This window comes from Lonchura striata, chromosome 5 (assembly GCF_050655825.1).
Source record: "Lonchura striata isolate lonStrDom1 chromosome 5, ASM5065582v1, whole genome shotgun sequence".
Lineage (NCBI taxonomy): Eukaryota > Metazoa > Chordata > Aves > Passeriformes > Estrildidae > Lonchura > Lonchura striata.
The window spans coordinates 56,708,353-56,725,400 of NC_140707.1; the positions used below are offsets into that span (position 1 = coordinate 56,708,353).

The 17,048-nt window shown below is 44.0% G+C and overlaps 1 protein-coding gene across 8 annotated transcripts in view; it reads right to left on the minus strand.

Annotated features, from left to right (window-relative positions):
- Positions 1-17,048, minus strand: part of FOXN3 (forkhead box N3) — a 207,365-nt gene that overhangs the window by 159,951 nt on the left and 30,366 nt on the right. For 6 of the 8 annotated variants that reach the window (XM_077783993.2, XM_077783992.2, XM_085580641.1 and 3 more), the window contains exon 2: positions 10,767-10,891. The exons of the other annotated variants lie outside the window; for them this stretch is intronic. The gene's annotated coding sequence lies outside the window, so the exon portion shown is untranslated. The remainder of the gene's footprint in view (positions 1-10,766; positions 10,892-17,048) is intronic. 8 annotated transcript variants of the gene reach the window in all.

The following is a 17,048-nucleotide window of genomic DNA, read 5'->3' on the forward strand; positions in this document are numbered from 1 at the left end:
ATTCAAAGTCCTCTTTATAAGGCACTATATACTGAATGGGGACAAACTAATTTGATTATAAATGTCTGCAGACACATTTTAAACTCTACAATTATCTTCCAGGATAACTTTATGTAAAATTTTGTCAGCTATGCTAGGGAACAGTGTTTATCAAGATCTTCCTTTCAGAGTCCAACGTAGCATTACTGAAAATAAACACTAGCTCGGTCTGAGATTCTAATTTGCAGGCATCTTATGCCAGCACTTATATGATTTTCCCAGTCTTGCTCAGATATGCATGGGGGGCCCAAAAGAACAGCCTTATTGTGAGCATGAGACCAAAGAGAGTCACTTTCTGTTCATTATTGCCTTTAATAAATGAACCTCATGCTGGAAAGCCCATTCTGTTACCACTAGTGAGGTCCTGAGCAGAAGACATAGCTTTCCTACACAGGACTCTTAGAATTTGTCCAGAATAAACCAGGAAGGAACTTAACTGCAAAAAAAAAAAAAAAGTCACCAGAACCCTAGTCAGATAACAAGCATTGTTTTAGTTTAATCTTTCTAGCCCCCAAGAGAGTAAGTCCTGCTGGGGACTAGGAAATTAGCCCTGTTCAAATCAAGAGATTCAAATGCATCTTAAACTTGTAAATGGCTGAAGCCAAATGCAGACTTTGTGGATCTGCCCATCACCAGGCATCTAGAGATGCTCTGGTAAACCAAAGCAAATACAGTAAATGACCCTACTATTTCTACATGGCAGTATCATTCCTGATTCTAAAAAAGCTTTTCATGTGAAACGTGCTTTGCAATACCTGAATGCAGAAACAGCTTTCTGTTCTGCAGTGTTTTGCTAAAAATGTTTCAAACAGCCCTTGGTTTATGTGCCTGGGGCAGATACACACTCACTTCCACCAGCAGCCCTTAGGCTCAAGCCCTCATTGAGGAAAAAGCCAATTTGCTGTTCACTGCTTTAACATCAACACAGCAAGAATCAGAGCACTTCTGAAATATCTTCCATGATAGTGTTTGTGACTTGGGCACTTGGGAAATTCACGCCACATTGAATGATGATGTTTTATTGGGAGAACATCAGAAGTAGCAAGACGTCTTATATTGACATATTGGTTCCACTTTGCTAGACATGCAGGATCAAAGTCATCCCTGGCGGAACTCCATAACCTTCAACAGATGGGATAAATTTGGCCCCATATGCCCGTAGCAGCTGGGGACTGCAATTGTTTTCCTATTTTCAGCCATATTTTGAGGATACGGAGCCTGTTTATCTGCATGCAAAGCAAATTGAGATTTTGGCAAATGTGCAATATGAGGCAAACAATTTGTATTATCATACATGGCCCTGGTATGATTGTTAGGGTCATCTGCAGCACATACCTAAATTTTAAATTAAACATGTGCTATAAATAGCCTAGGAAGAATCAAGCTAGAGATTATTTTATCAGACACTCAGCAATCTGTTCAGCTGGCTATCCTGCTCACTAGACACAGTATCAGAGTCCCTTTTAAATGTAAAATTATGTTTCCTTGATGTAGCTTCCCCTATCATCTATTGTATTCATATAGAGAGAAGCAGTTGGTAAATACCATTTCACATTCCAAACTATTTACTATATGCAACTACATCATTGTTTTGTTCAAATAAATTTACATAAACCATTATTAGAGTGTTTTATCTTTGGAATTTTATTTTGCTCTCAGAGCACAAATTAAATGCATGCATAAACCAGAATATTTTAGAGGGAGTTATTCCTGAATTGTTTATGAGACAGTAGACATTTCCACCTAATTTTTCATTCATAATGTAATTTCTTTAGTTTTCTCCGTATAGTTAAAAACCGCACATCTAATTTGCTGGGGTTTCCCTGGAAGTGCGCAATAGAATAGATGGCTGTGCTGCAATCTGTTCATCCATCAGCTAGTGCCTCCTTTGACTCACTCCACATTCTGCTCAAAACACTTTGTGGTAAAGGCCAGGAACAACAGTAAGTCCCACTTGCTGCTTGACATGATCATATTAGGAGTAAACTGTTGTTGTTAACTAAAATTTGCAAATGAAGTCACTGGAAAATAAATCTATTTCTAGTAAACATTTCTGTGTTTGGATTAATTGAACAGAGCTCTCAGAGTCCTCACTAGCTCAGATTTACAGCTCGGCACCCACTCATGCATCTTGTAATGAAAGACACTGTTCTCGTTAGCCTTACTCAATTATAAACACACACATCCTAATTGTGCTTGACTCACAAATGTCAAGAAGTGGCTGGAAAAGAAATCCAGTGGCCACAATCACCCAGTAACTGCCCCTCAAGCCCAGCCCTTCACCTTGCCCAGCCTGAAGGTGCAGCAGATGGGTGCAGCACAGGCTGTCTGCACCCTGTGCCCCAGGCTCACACCACTCACTGGTGCCACAGGTGGGAGCTGAATAGCAACCAGCACCCAGCAGCTCTACAAGAATCCTGTCCTGCTGATCTCCCCCTGTGCCCCAGAGACAGCCTGCAGGAGCAGTCCCCAGCACAGCTCCCTACATGAGCACTGGTTTTGAGAGACCTGGAAGGCCCATGCAGGTTGACCTGGAGATACCAGGTCTCCAACACCAGGCTGCAAACTCCTGTTAAAAGCCCAGCTGCAGCTTTTCCAACAACCCTGCCACCACTCCCACAGCTCCCTGGTGTGCCACAGGATCTGACACCTCTGCACCACAGCTGTTCGTGCCACAGACTTGATGAGAACTTCTGCATGACCCTTTCTTCCTCTAGAAAAGCAGTACACCACGTGTCTGCTGTCACATTTACTCCACTTGCATGTCCTGTTGTAGGCATTGCTGGTACGTCTCAGCTGCCAGCCCATCAGCTACACATCAGTTTAAACAGACATGAAAAATGCAGCAGAAGCAGAGACACAGCTGAGAAGTCTGTATCAGCATTCAATGCAAATACCACCTGCCCTCATGGTGTTTCACTCTTGATCTCAGAGATAAGATGGAGTTGTGCAAGTTGTTGTAGAACTACATCTGGGTCAAGCCAGGAGCATGGGAGAGGTTTGGGCCAGAGAATGCTCTCCTTCAGAGAGCATAACTTTGTGTTAGCATAGATAAATAACTCTGCTATTTGGGATAAAGGGTGGAGGTTGACTGCAGATAGTGGAAAAACCTCCTTCAGGTCCTTGCCTTTCTGCTTCCTGAGCATTCCTGTATCAGAAACCAGCAGAATTCCATGCTGAGCAGAAGAACCAAATCAAATCTCTTTGCTTTTACTTAATCTAAGTATACAGCATATCCTTATGGGTCTGGCCAGATCAATTCTCAAACTAGCATATCTCAGAAAATTCCATCAAATACAGAGGCTTTCCATCCCACAGCCATGGTAATACTGTGTGAATAGCAAATAACTGAGTACTGGGAGCCCAGTGAAGCTTCAGTAATACAGCCATGGAAGATGGCAATAATTTATCATCTCTGTTGTAGTCTAATCCCAGATGCACCATTTGCTAATTTATTTCCATATGTACCTGGCAGACAGATTAATCAGCCATCTCTCTCTGAAACCTAGATTGCACTTTATCCCTTTAGTAAGCAAGAGAAAAAATGTACACAGCAAAATAAGAGTCCCTTACAGAGGAGCTTTGTCAACCTTTATAGCTTGTGGTTTCCTTTTTCAGCTTAACAATGGCTTTTCAAAAATCTAATACCCAAATCTACTTCCACATCAGTGCACTCCTCCATCTACAGAAGTCTCTTTGCTAATGCTGGTGAAAATGAAGGCAGAGCTAGAGAAGGCACATCCCTTAGATTTCTAGACTCAGCTGGAGACAGCAGTATTGTCCAAGGAGAGGGCAGAAGCTCTGCACTACAGCCAAGGCCATCCCCACAGACAGCAGTGACTCCTCTGAGCCAAGGAGCCTGTTTCTCTGCCACGGTTTGCAGAGTAGCAAAATCAAGATAATAATATTTTACAAAACATTTTGAGCTCTACTGAACTAATTACTATTATCAGCAGTAATGTGCTTCTGATACACTTAGCTCTTCTTCTGGAAAACTCCACAAAGGGGCCGCACTTGCTGGAGCCGAGCAGCTGTTAGCACTTCAGCGATGCTATTGGTAATAAATACAGCGTCAATTCTACGCCTGGTGCCCTTTAAGGATCTGTTTGCAATCCACTCTTTATTTTGATTGTAAGACATTATCTGCATTAAACATAATTAGTCATATTATATCATTTGCCAGTCTAAGCGCAGTCACTTGACGAGGCAGGATGAAGCTGAATGAAAGCGCAGTGCACTCTGAAGCCCAAGGAGATGAAGGGAGTGCAACTGGCACAGACCCAGGCAGGACACAGACTCAGGCATGCCCCGGCCACGGGCTTTTTGTGAGAAGGCCATCACTTGCATAGCCATGCTGTGACTCTTCCTTGTGTCAGAGTCTGAGCAGGCACATGTAAAATGTCATTATCAAACCATGGAAGAGTAATAAAATGATTGCTGAAAATGAAATTATTTATGAGCTTCAGTACCCTCGTAACAGTTATAATAATCAAAATACATAAATATTTGGATATGCTAGTGACAGATGGCGTATACTGGAATAATCATACAGAATATGTCAGCTTTCAGAATCAGCTTATTCCAGAGTTGGCGTGTTTCAGGGCTTTCTGCTACTAAAATAAGCACCTGGTATTTGATCCTCCAAAAATGTATTTTCACAAACACATGGGTGTCTTTTGATAGAAAAGCTATTGAGCCTGTCACCATCCACACACAGCACCCAAGTAACAGTGCCTGCCTGTCGGCTGCAGAGGCAGTGGAGGCCTGTCTCCTCACAGCTGGGCTTGTCAGGACAGAGTGACAGTCCTTGCCAAAGTGTATCCATGCCCTGGGCTTGATCCACACACTGCAGGTGAGACAACAAGAACAAGAACTTCTTTTGCCTATGCTCCTGTGTCAGCAAGTCTGAAAAAATCCGGGCTTTTGGAGAGCTCTGGTTGGTAATTACTGTTCATTAATAATGACTAAAACAATTACTGTGGACAAATACATTTATTTGTGTTGGGCATCAGTGAAGCAGTAGCCTGTGCCCTGGACTAAGAAACCCACAGCGAGGTAACAGCAGCAGGTGAAGGGAAAGAGAAGAGCAAAGTCCATGCCCACGTGCTGCTCCTCCTGCCCCACAGCCAGGAGAGTGCGGAACAGGCTGGTGGGCACAAGGGAATGGGGACACTGCCTGCACCCCACAGGGTGCCTCCTTCCTCCCTGGAGGAAAGCCTTCCTCACGTAGGTGTCTAAGCCATCACTGGCCCAGGACTTCTGCAGGCCACAGCCTCTCCTCAGTGATTCTGCACCACTTTGGCCTGGCCCTCCCAGGTAGTAATTCCTCTCCACGAATAACAGGATTTCCAGAAAGCCGCTTACAGCACCGCATAACAGGGCGTTTTAGCAGACAGTAAACAGACAAATTTTAAAGATTAATAGGCATTCATTTATTATGTTACACTCTCTTCAGTTTTCCCAGACAATCAAATTGGTAAATTAGAGCCATAATTTTCCACCAATTAATACCAGATGTGACACATTTTGACATTAAAAGAGTAAATATAAGAGAACTGTCAAATACTTCATATTCCTAATGTAATGCTGTCTGAATAGAAAACCTAAAATCCTCATGCCTCAGACTTATTCTGAAACACAGACACAAAGGATGCTGATGTTTTCAAGTACTGCATGTTCACAGGCTGCGCATTGTCCCCTTGACAGCTGCTTACACCTTTCCCAAATGCATGTTGACTAAAAAGCCCAACCCCAAAACAGTACTTATACCTGTAATCTAGCACAGGATATATTGTCACAACATCAGAGGGGATACCAATAAAAAGCAGGAGAAAATGCCAGAGACAACTGGGAATTATTGTATGTTTTCAGTGCAGTACAGGACAAGGGTAGTTAGCAAAGCTTTTAGAAAAGAATATGAAATACAAAAATCTTGTTTTAGTGCTTCTCTTTTCCAACAGTTTCTACACTAGGACATTCCAGCATCAGTTCCAGGCCAGTCTGCAGAATGCCACAGTCCCAGAGTTACACAGGCTCTGTGTTAATACAGCTGATCAGAGCAACCAGATCAAGGGGACTTGCTTGGCACAGCTGAGGTCCTACTCCTCAGGACCTAGAAGTGCTGCCAGCACTGTTCTGGTATCCTGAGAGGAGAGCCATGAAGCTCTGGGAGCAATTAAAGCTCATCTCTTTTAAACTCTGATCAGTTTTGGGGAGCTGGGAACATACCACAGAATAGCTCCCTTTTGCTTCAATTATCTCCATACTACCTTTTCCCATATAGTCCCAGGTAGCAAAGATTTTTGATAGGCTGAAGGTGACTTTGCAAAGAAGGAAATATCCCCTTCACACACCACATTGCCCCTGCCAGGCCCTCAAGCAAATCTACCTATGAGTTTTCCCCATTCACACCATGGAGATTAAATGGGATCATACAGTCTATCACCAGCATCGCAGAGCCTGCACTCTGTCACTTGTCTGCCACAAATTCCAGTCATCTTTTCCCAAATGCACCAGGCAACAATTTCTGCAAACTCTAGATTTCACTACATCTTAAAATAAAAGGGACTGAAAACAGGAGGATGCCTAGAAACGTGAGGTCTTTTCCATTGGTGGTTGCTTTGCAACCTGAGGAAGCAGGCAAAGATCCACCATAATTATAACCCATTGGCAAAGCCATTGAAGTAAAATGCAGCTGGGTGAAAACCACTCTCCCCTCTTGTACCTCACCCTGCTCACAAGGAACAGGCTTCCCACGCACAACCATATGTCACATTTTGCCACCACAGCCAGGTAGCTGACAGGTTTCCTAGTGGCCAGAACATAACCAGCCAAATCTGTTACTCAAATCAGTAGTTTTTTCCTTGATTAGAAGACATTGGCTTTGATGCATTTTGACCCAGATTAACTGGCTTCATCAGGCCCCAGAAACAAAGCTGGGCTGGAAAGGGGCTCAGTTAAAATTGCAGCAACACCAGGAATCTACAGAAGGGTCCCAGAAGGGTTTTGATCCAAAGCAGACAGTGCAAAACTGCTGTCAGCTGGCAGAGGGGAGGACCAGTCTGACTGGCCCTACAACATTCATGATGGGATGAAATATAACCCAAGGCTCCAGAGTGATTACACAGCCTGCTCCAGCCTCTGTAGACACTCTCCTGGAAAGATATAAGAATAGGGCTTGAAGCAGAATTGGACCCCAGGCAGGACTATCCCCCTTCCAGTCTTTTCCCATAAATAGGCAGTGGGGGGCAGAGGGGAATGGACTTTAAATGGTTTTGCAAGAGGAAGACAGATGAAAGCAAATCAGCTACAACTGAGAAAATCCAATCTACTTAACTGTCCTGTACAGAACTAATTTTGCCTGGTGCAGCTGTGACCTTCACAAGCATCAGGTCAGTAGCAGCCTTACTATCTCCAAATGAAGGTAGAAGATAGTCGTCCCTGAGCAGGCCTCCCCAATGTCAGAGAGAGAAGAATTCTTTTATAAGGCAGCCTCTGGATCAAGAGGCATGTTACAGAAAGATTACATTGCAAATCTAATCCCCTATCCCTAATGCTCAACAATCTGATACATGAACCCACCTTTCATCAAAGAGCTGGTGATTGCAGTATTGGGCAATCTGAGCAATGGGTAGGGAATGGGGTTGCCAGCTGTGTCAGCCAGCTCAGGCACAGGTGGATGGCCACACCAGCTCCTCCTGGTAAGGAGTCCTTACACACATGTTCATCCAGGTATAAATTGCAGCACATCTGGTCAATGAGTTTTAAAAAGGGTCTTAACATTTTCCATAGTGCTGGGACAAGCCATCTCTTTGTCATCTTGTCTCCAGGTTTTTGCAGAATGCCCATCAAATCTGACTGCTTTCAGTCTTTAATGTTCAAACTGACTTTTGACAACCCCATTCAGTCCTCCCAGGTAGGGCAACACAGCACAGGCCAGAAAGAGTCATATTTGTTAACCCTTTCTACCCAAAAGGCAGGCACACAAAAGGTAGCTGTACAAGTCCCACCTGCACAAGGCAGAGATCCTGGTCAGGGCAGCCAAGTGACTTACCATAATATGTTGGCTAGTCAGTGCTGCCCAACTGAGGACATATTATTAACACCTTCCAATAGGCACCATGTAGGAATAGGCTGTAAGGTTTTCACTTTTAAGTTCAAGAGCCAGAAGAAAAATGATCTTTCTTTCATATTTTTAAAATCAGGAATAAGCTCAAAACAAGGCCAAATAGAAACACTGCTTTGAAATCAGAATCAGGCACATTAGCTACAAGAAGTTCCTTTAAAGTTCTCGGAGCATATGGCCTAAAACATGTATAATGGTCATATTTTCCCTGTAGGAGTGGTCTCAGAGTGCACAGAAATGGTGTGTCTCAGAGCGTCACAGATGAATGGTTTTCAACCAGTGAAAAATACTGTTATATACTGTGAACCCCAGATAGTAATGGGAGGAGTAAACCTCTTGTCAGGAGGTGTAAGTTTGCTGTATCAGGAACCCCCTCATCACCAGTAAAAATTATTAAGTGGTCCACAGTGGAAAGAGGTGTACAACCACTTCTGGAGATGCCTCTAATTTGCTATGGGACAGAGACTGACATAACATCTGCAGCTGAAAAATTCTTCGGGATGTTGATAAAATAATTTGGCCAAATTATTAGCCAAAGGGAGAAATGTGCCAAAAAAGTTTAATCTTATTTTATTCATTCAGTTCCCGTCACTTTCATAGAAATAAAAAGAGTTGATCACATGCTCCATGTGTGCACAGCACATGTAAGCACAGTGCTCACCACCAGCAGTGCTAGGGATAGTTGTGATTTTTTTTGTTATCACAACTCATTCTTATTGCATCATTTGTTGCCATATGCTCTTTTTGCAGGAGCCTGCACTCATCTCTCTGAACATGAATCCCTGAAATCCTCCACGCATTCTGAGAAAGCAGGGCACCTCCAAATTATGGATCTCCTGGATTTGCCGAGCGATGACTGCTAATGGATGGCTGGAAGTGAAAGCTGAATGGATTAAAACTAGCACTAATTCACCAATGGAACAAACTACTGCAGGAAGCAGTGATCTACACCTTATCACCTCCAACATGTCAGGATCCAAATGCAGACAGCATTTAATAAAAGACCAGTCACTGGGTGTACTTCTCATCTGTATTATATAGGGTGTATATATAGGGTGCATTATATATATTCTCCCTAGCATTATGAGAGTTCTCCACTTCAGATCTGGGACTCTGTGCCTCCTTGTCCACACACCCAGCAGACTGACTGCAGTGCTCATTTTATGATATATGAAAGATGTGAACCATTTTGGACTTTCTCCAAATCAGCAAGCTTTTTTTTCCTCTAGCAATCTCCAGTCTGGAATTCCTCTGCTTCTGTCGGAGGAGTTCTTGGTGACTCACATGTGGATTGGGAGCTTTCTCAGCCCACAGCTGAAGGCAAGGGTGTTAAATATTTAATAAAGAGACAGCTTTTCTCCCAAATGTTTTGGATAAATATCTGCTAAAAGAAACCAAAATACAAAAGGGTTTTAGCTGCTGGAATAAAATTATCTTTTCCCCTTTCCAACAACCACTGAGCTGCCCTCACCTGGGCTCTCTCCCTGGTGTTCACATCTGTCCCCAGCTCCCACCACTGGCCCATGCCTGCACTCAGGAGGGAACCACACTTCAGCCAGCCTCCTGCAGCCTTACCCATCCTGCAGCTAGGCTCAGCTTCAGTCACCCAAACTACAAAGAGGAGGATCAGTGAAAGTAGCAGAAGTTTTAACTGTAATCTAAAAGCTCTGGCCTTAGAAGTGTGGTGCTCCTGGCTGGGCCCAGGTAATAGTCGTTAAGCACCAGATACGGCAACAAAGGCAGAGTGTTCAAGAATTGTTGCTGTAGCCCTGTAACTTGCCACATAGCAAGGCACGGGAGACAAGCATCCTCACATGTCTGACCGGTTTTTAATGACAGGAAAGCAGTGAACATTCAAGAATTTCTACTTTTTAATGCCCAATGAATATCAGTATTAAAGAAGTAAGTGGACCTTCTTAGGTCCACAGTTTCCAACATCTAATTATCTGGTAACTTTATTCCATATGAGTATTATGTGGCTATGTTCTTTATTTCTTTTCCATAATTACTACCTAGTTAAAGTACTCCAAGTTGGAATTCAAAAAAAAAAAAAAAGAACAAACTCTTGGATAGTGAATTATGAACTCTGGTATCTGCCTACAGACATAGCAGGATGAAATCTTTATTTAAGTATCAAACAGGATTTATTTAGGCATTCTGTTATCTCTATTGAAGTAACAAAACAGCACATACCATTGTGCTGCAGCTAAACCCTATCAGAGTTCCTGCCATATAGGGGTGACAAGAGGTATAGACACTGGGTCAGGATTTGGCCACTGCTCAGCTGAAGGAGAGAAATGTGCTTTCTCTGTGGCTGTCCTCCAGTTAAATTCTCTGCTTTCAGCTTGAGGGCACACACAACCATCCTCAGTGTTACATGTAGCAGCCGACGATCTCCAAGACCCTGGACTTTTTAGTAGAAGTCCTGAATGTGGTTTGCACCAAGCATCCACAGCACCAACTTTTACTTCCCCGGTTCATTTGCTGGGAATGTGAAAACTGATTAATTTCATCTTGTGCAGCTGTGAGCAAGGACCTGTCAGTAAGGAACCCTGGGCTTTGGGCTGGACTGTCACTTGAAATGTGCTGCTATAAATGTTACCTCTGGTATTTATCATCCACAGGGTGAGAGGCAGGACTCGTCTGCTTTGGTGAACCTTCTTCCAAGCCAGTGGCACTGCACGGATGCAATCAGCGTGTCCTGCATTGCTCCAAAGCTGTCAACATCTGTCAGGAATAGTAAATTTTATTTTATCTTGTCTGAGTGGAATGGGTTTACATAAAAAATATGTAAATAATGCTAAGAATAATAAAGAAAATTAGTTTAAACAGCATGACAGCAATTAGCCACAGTTCTTACAGGGACTGGACAAGTACCACAGCACCACACTGCTACAAGGTACAGCCCCAACTCTGCCATCCATGGAAGGAGGGTAAATTGGAGAAGAAGGATGCATGGCTGTACTGGGTAAACTGCAGGAAAAGACCCATAAATACAGTAACACTTCCTACTGGAACTCATGTTTTATGACTCAAATTACATACCAACTCCAGCCAAAAAAAAAAAAAGAAAAAAAAAGAAAAAAAAAAAAAGGCAAAATATGAAGAAACCAACTTGAAAGCTTGTTACTACTACAAACCAAACAGCGGAATAATGACTAACTCAGAAACATCAAGTAGAGGTCAATGTCTGCCTTCCACTGTGCCTCACATAAATACACAATCCTTTCTACCTGCTTCAATGGCTGCTTCAAACAAATCAAGCTCTTCGAGATACTTCACTAGGCTAAAATGATTTTGCTTATGCATTGCTTCTGCTGCCTAGAGTCTCCCCATCTTGTTTAAGTACAGCATGTAACTGCAAGCAGAATGGCAGCAGCCTTTCTTGCCTCATGGTGAGCACCAGCACTGAGTGGATCAGCAAAGATGGTCAGCAACTCCTAAAAAGAGAGATGGGCTCTTGCCCATCACTAACCAGCAGACAGGAGCTAAATACCTGCAGTTATAATCATGGGAACAGTTAACATGCCACATACATGTGCAACTCCTTGTATTTGAGGATCTGTATGTACAAATAGTTCACCTTTCTATAACCTCTCCAAGGACTAAAAGAACAATTTCCCCTGCTTTCCCTCCCCCCTGCCCTGCCAAATCTCTAATTTTTGCCCACTTGACTCAGAGAAGGAGACTTTGCTTGCACTATCTTCAAATATTAATAGTGAACTGCCAAGGCACATTTCTTACTGTGATGTACTTGTATAGCTCTGGGTAATTCCCACTGGCATTAATGAGAATGGCTTATATAAATCTCTTTGCCTCATCCCATAATCATGATCATGGGTTTAAAGAGGGCAATATGCAATTTCTGCCTCTCCCCACTACGGGACAAGGCCGTTCCCATTTTCAAGTTCTCTGTACTTCACAAGTTAGTCAAGCTACTCCAATCAAACATCAAGTTTTAGGGCATCTCCCCACACCTGTACCTCTCATGGAGCTGACCCGCAATCACTTTCCTAAGGAAAGTATTTTCCTTGCCTGAATGTAGAACATTGTCTGAGCTATTCTGAACAGGTTGTTCTGCTTTGGCAATTTAAATTCCTGTTGGAATGAAGAGCACAAAAATGCTTATTTTTGTTTATCTTAACATCTCATAATAGCAGTTACCATTATAATAATTTCATGGCCTCAATTCTGTGCCAGGAGAGCTTAGAGGCTTTTTTTGGTGACTACCTTAACTCAAAGTGTTCATCTGAGGGCAATTCAAATAGAGGAGATAGTGTTTGGTACCAGCAGGTGAATTCCCAGGTCCCAGGGCCTAGTGGGAACAGTTGGCTCCTTCTCTACCCAAAGAACTTCCTCAAGCCATCCTAGGAAGCCTCTCTGAGGATAAAGTTTCCCCAATACCACTGGGATGCTGCAGCTCTGCACTGCAAAGCAGATATGCCTGTCTAATTCTGAAACAACTCTATTCTTGCACTGCAATAATGCCAGCTCATCCAAGTCCAATTAAACCCCCCAAGAATGATTCACAGAAAACTGAACCATATTTACTTTCAGTTCATTATCACACTCGTAACTGGTAATTTTGGAAATTTTATATTCTGAGTTCAGCAGCAGTCTATAGGCTGCACACCTCTTGCTACTATACATGTCTGAGAGAGTTGTGTTTCTCTTTTCTTCATCCCACTCCCTGTTCTGCCACCTTAGAGGGGAATTAAGGCAGCAGAGAACTGTAAAAGCTCTGATGGTATCCACACCAAAAAATCCTAACACACAAACCAGAGGAAAAGCCATCTTTAACCTGCTAGACCAGTCCCAGGATAAATGTTTGCTTTAGACAAGGACAAGACAAGTAGCTTCTTTAGTATTTTTTGTTTAATAGCCTTTTAACGTGAGCCTGGACTAGTGCATAAATGAGCACAACTGCTCAAATGAGTCATACTTCTTTTTTAGGGCCTTGTTCTGGCAAAACTCCCACTGAGCTCAGCAGGGGTTTGGCAGAGTGGGAAATGAGGAGCAGCCCAGGACCCAGATCTGTGGGATGGGTACATGAGCACAGGGTAGCATCTAATTAAATACATCCAAGTTCCAAAACCTGTGAATATTTGTAATCTTCACAAATAGCAAAACAATACAATTTAAACCAAAATGCTCAGAGACAAGACGAAACTAGTGCTGAGATGCCAGATTGTACCGTTATCAGTTCTTAAAGCTCACAGTACCTTAAGTGCATTTAAAGGACCATAACCATTACAGCCCAATTACCACTGGAACCCCAGAGCAGGTGCACTCATCTAAACCAAAGCCTCAGAGAAAGCAATTCAAACTGAAATTGCTACAGGATTTTCAAAGTGTGAAAGGGACTTGTTGGGAGTAATTAAAGGCTCCAGGATGCAATATAAAAAGGACATATCCTATCCAGACACAAAGGAAAGGAAGCACCACCTCCAGATACTGATGGCAGGAGGTGAGCTGCCCAGCAGTCAAGTGGGTACACACAGAGGGCCAGGGCAGTGAGACCAGTGGGGTAAGCAGGAGAATCTGTCTGCGGGACCCTGCTTGATACCATGCAGTTATCACAAAACAATTAATGTGACAATTACTGGCTGATGTACATGCTATCTCCAGGTAAACATGGTCTCCACCATATGGCCAAGGAAAGACCTCAGCAGGCAAAGGAGGGTGGTGTAGGGAGATCACAGCCACAAATTTAGGGTAAGACACTGGTGTTATCAGCTGAAAGCACCAGGACGTTTTAAGGAATGCCATAACCAGCAGCAGAACAAAACATACAGCAATGCTGAGTCACACACTAAACTGGAGTCAAATAGAATCCAAACAACACCCCCCAAGCACAGACAGAAAATAAAATATAACAAAGGCAACAGAAAGGAAAAGGGTTCCCAGGATGTGCTGCATGTTCAGGTGAGATCCAAACAACCCTGAGCCCACCCTGGGATATGCTCCTGGTGGCAGATAAAAATGAGACATGCAGGATTGCTAATTAGGTTATGATACTTCTTATCTTTCTTCTGTTAAAGAAATACTATTGTGGGATGGTCTCGGGCTCTGGCTACCTCTGAAGGGGGAAAAAGCCATGCAAGTCAGAAGTCTAGCAGTTCCAAGGCTATACTGAGGAGACTGTGCTTGAATTCCAGGCTACAGCCAACAGAGAAGGGCTCCCAGGAGCACAGAGCAGCAAGGTGGTATCCGTCAGGAGGACTCTGGGGCATTGCACACCAAATGTTCTCTGCTTTGTGTCACATCACAGGAACTAGGGCCTTGGTCCCCTCCCTGCTCCAGGAGCCACAGCTAGGAAAGCAAGCCAAGGAAAACACAGCATTTCACATATTTCCCCCCTTTTCAAGAGCCTGTGACATGCTATCTTGGGATTTTCACAGTCCACAATGATGTCTGGGCACTCCAGCTTAATCCCAAAGGTTGAAAAGAAACTTAAACACTGGAATAAATAAATAGCAATGCTACCCTGCAGAGGGTATTAAAGCATCAATTCCAAAAGACAGATGGCATGGAGGGAGAAGGGCTCTGTACAGAAGAGTGGAACCAGAAGCTGGATGTGAATTCTTGACCCTGGCATTCCTATATAGTGAAGTATCTCCCTCCCCACTCCACACCCCAATTGAAAATGAAGACTTTTTTTAAAAAAATAAAATTTAAAAAAAAAGCACAAAACTCCCAAGAAAACAAACAAACAAAATCAACACACCAAAAACCAAAACATAAAAACACAAACAAACAAACCCACAAAAGCCCCAAATCCAAAACCCACCATGCACCTTCCATTTGCAGCAGTAACAAGGCCAGAAAAGTGGTGCCACTGATGAGCAGGAGCCCAAGGTTTGCCACAAGCTGAAAAATGAGCTCTCTCAGAAGAGGTGCTGCAGTGGCACATTGTTTCCTGCTGTCCAAACCCACCCAAAAGGCTCCGCTGTGTTTTGCCAGCCCCACACCCCCGGCGGTGCCAGGCTCAGGGAGGAATGCCAGGGCCCAAGGTGCTAAGCAGGAAGGGGCAGCTCACCCAGCATCATCTCTTTCTCCCACAGATCAGCTGAGTTCGTGTGCCAACTAACCAGACAATACACAGCAGCAAGGAAAAATTATGGGCACATGCCTAGATCCCTGACTGCCATAAATTTATAATTTTATTGCAGTAATATATCATAAAAGTGATCTGCCTGCAGCTATTCCATATTGTGGCACAATCTCATCAGATCTCAAAGCGCAAAGGAGACAGCACAGGACACAAGCAGGAGGTGTGTGTCCTGCCTCCAGCGCTCACCCCCCGCGCCAGCCTCTATCCTGAACCTCAAAACCAGGTCAGGGGGATGGCGTGCATGAAGATGCACTGCCCAAGTGAGGCCCTCTGCCCAGGGCAGCTGCCTCATACCCTGGCTGCCATACTGCAGGCTCTGCTACTCCCATGGCACTGATCTTCCCTGGTCTCCCACGTCTCCTCCTCACCCTGCAGCCCCCTGGCCCCAAGAAGACAGTGCACTGCTCGTGCCAGCCTGGGAGCAGTGGGGAGTCAAAACTAGTTTTGCCAACACTGCTGAAATAACTGGATTCATCTCTCAGCATATGGCGGTATCTTCAGGGAGAGAGGAAGGCACTGCTGGCCTTCTTGCCAAATTCCTAATATTTCTGGAGTATTTACATGTTGTGCATCTCAGGTTTCTCTTCTCCCTCTGGCTGCTTGCTGTGGCAGGATGACGCAGCCTGGCCAGCGAGGGCCAAAGATACCCAGCCCACAGCTCTTGCCATGCTAACAACAGACAGCCAGCTTTAGCTATCTCAACCTACAACAGTTCTCATCCAGATTTAAGCAGAATAGCCAACAAAAAATTACCCTTTTTTAATACATCCATAAAACACCACAGCTTCCCCCTTGAGACCACAACAGAGTTTAAGGAGAGAAAGAGCCCACCACAGATATGGGTTTCTCATCCCTGTTCACACATGGCTCTGAAGAACTGTGAAGGACAAAGGCATGAAAGCATAGGTAAGTATTTTCAACATAGGAAAGATGTTTTCCAAGAGGTGCCAGCTTCACTTTTTAAGAGAGCAGGGAAAATCTACCAGCCAAATGACCTCTGGTGCTGGGTTGCCCCCACTTCCACTAAAAAAAAGTACCACCTTTGGTCTCAGAAAGGAAGCAGAAAAAAACCACAAAACTGAGTGGACAAACACACTGATTGCTTGCACCCACAGGCTGGGGAAGCGGAAGAGATTTCTTACAGATCCTCACTTCAATTTGGGCTTCAGCAGAAGAAAGACTTGCCCAGCCACCCCGTGCAGCAGCTCCTGCCCCAGCAGGAAGAAGCTGTGCACAGCCAGAAGGCAGCCTAAAGGAGCTGCAGCTCACAGCAGCTAGGAGGAAGGCTCAGCTTCAGCAACACAACCCTTGACTTCCTTTGAGGTGATGTTCACACACGGAGATTGGTTATACTGTAAAATTACTCTTCCCCCCCAACTTGCAGCCCTGTGTTGAAACACAAACATTGAAAATAACACTCTGAAATGCTCAAAACCTCAAGCAAGGCACAAGCAGCTTTCAACATCATCAGGTGAAGAACCATGACTACAGGTTGCAGCATTGGAAGACTACAAGAAGCCAGCAAGCACATGGCACCTGAAGGCACCTCCTGGCACCTCCTCGACCCAACGCTCCCTGTATGAGCTGCTGTCAGCCACAGACTCCATCTGCCTGGCTGTCCATCCCCAGGACCCAGATCTGTTCCAGAGCCACAGTTTCAGACATGAAGACATCACAGCTTAGCACCTTCCAGACAAAAAGAACACTGCCATGTTGATGTAACCATTGGCAAGCACAACTACCTTTACTCTGAACTTAAAAAAATCACTT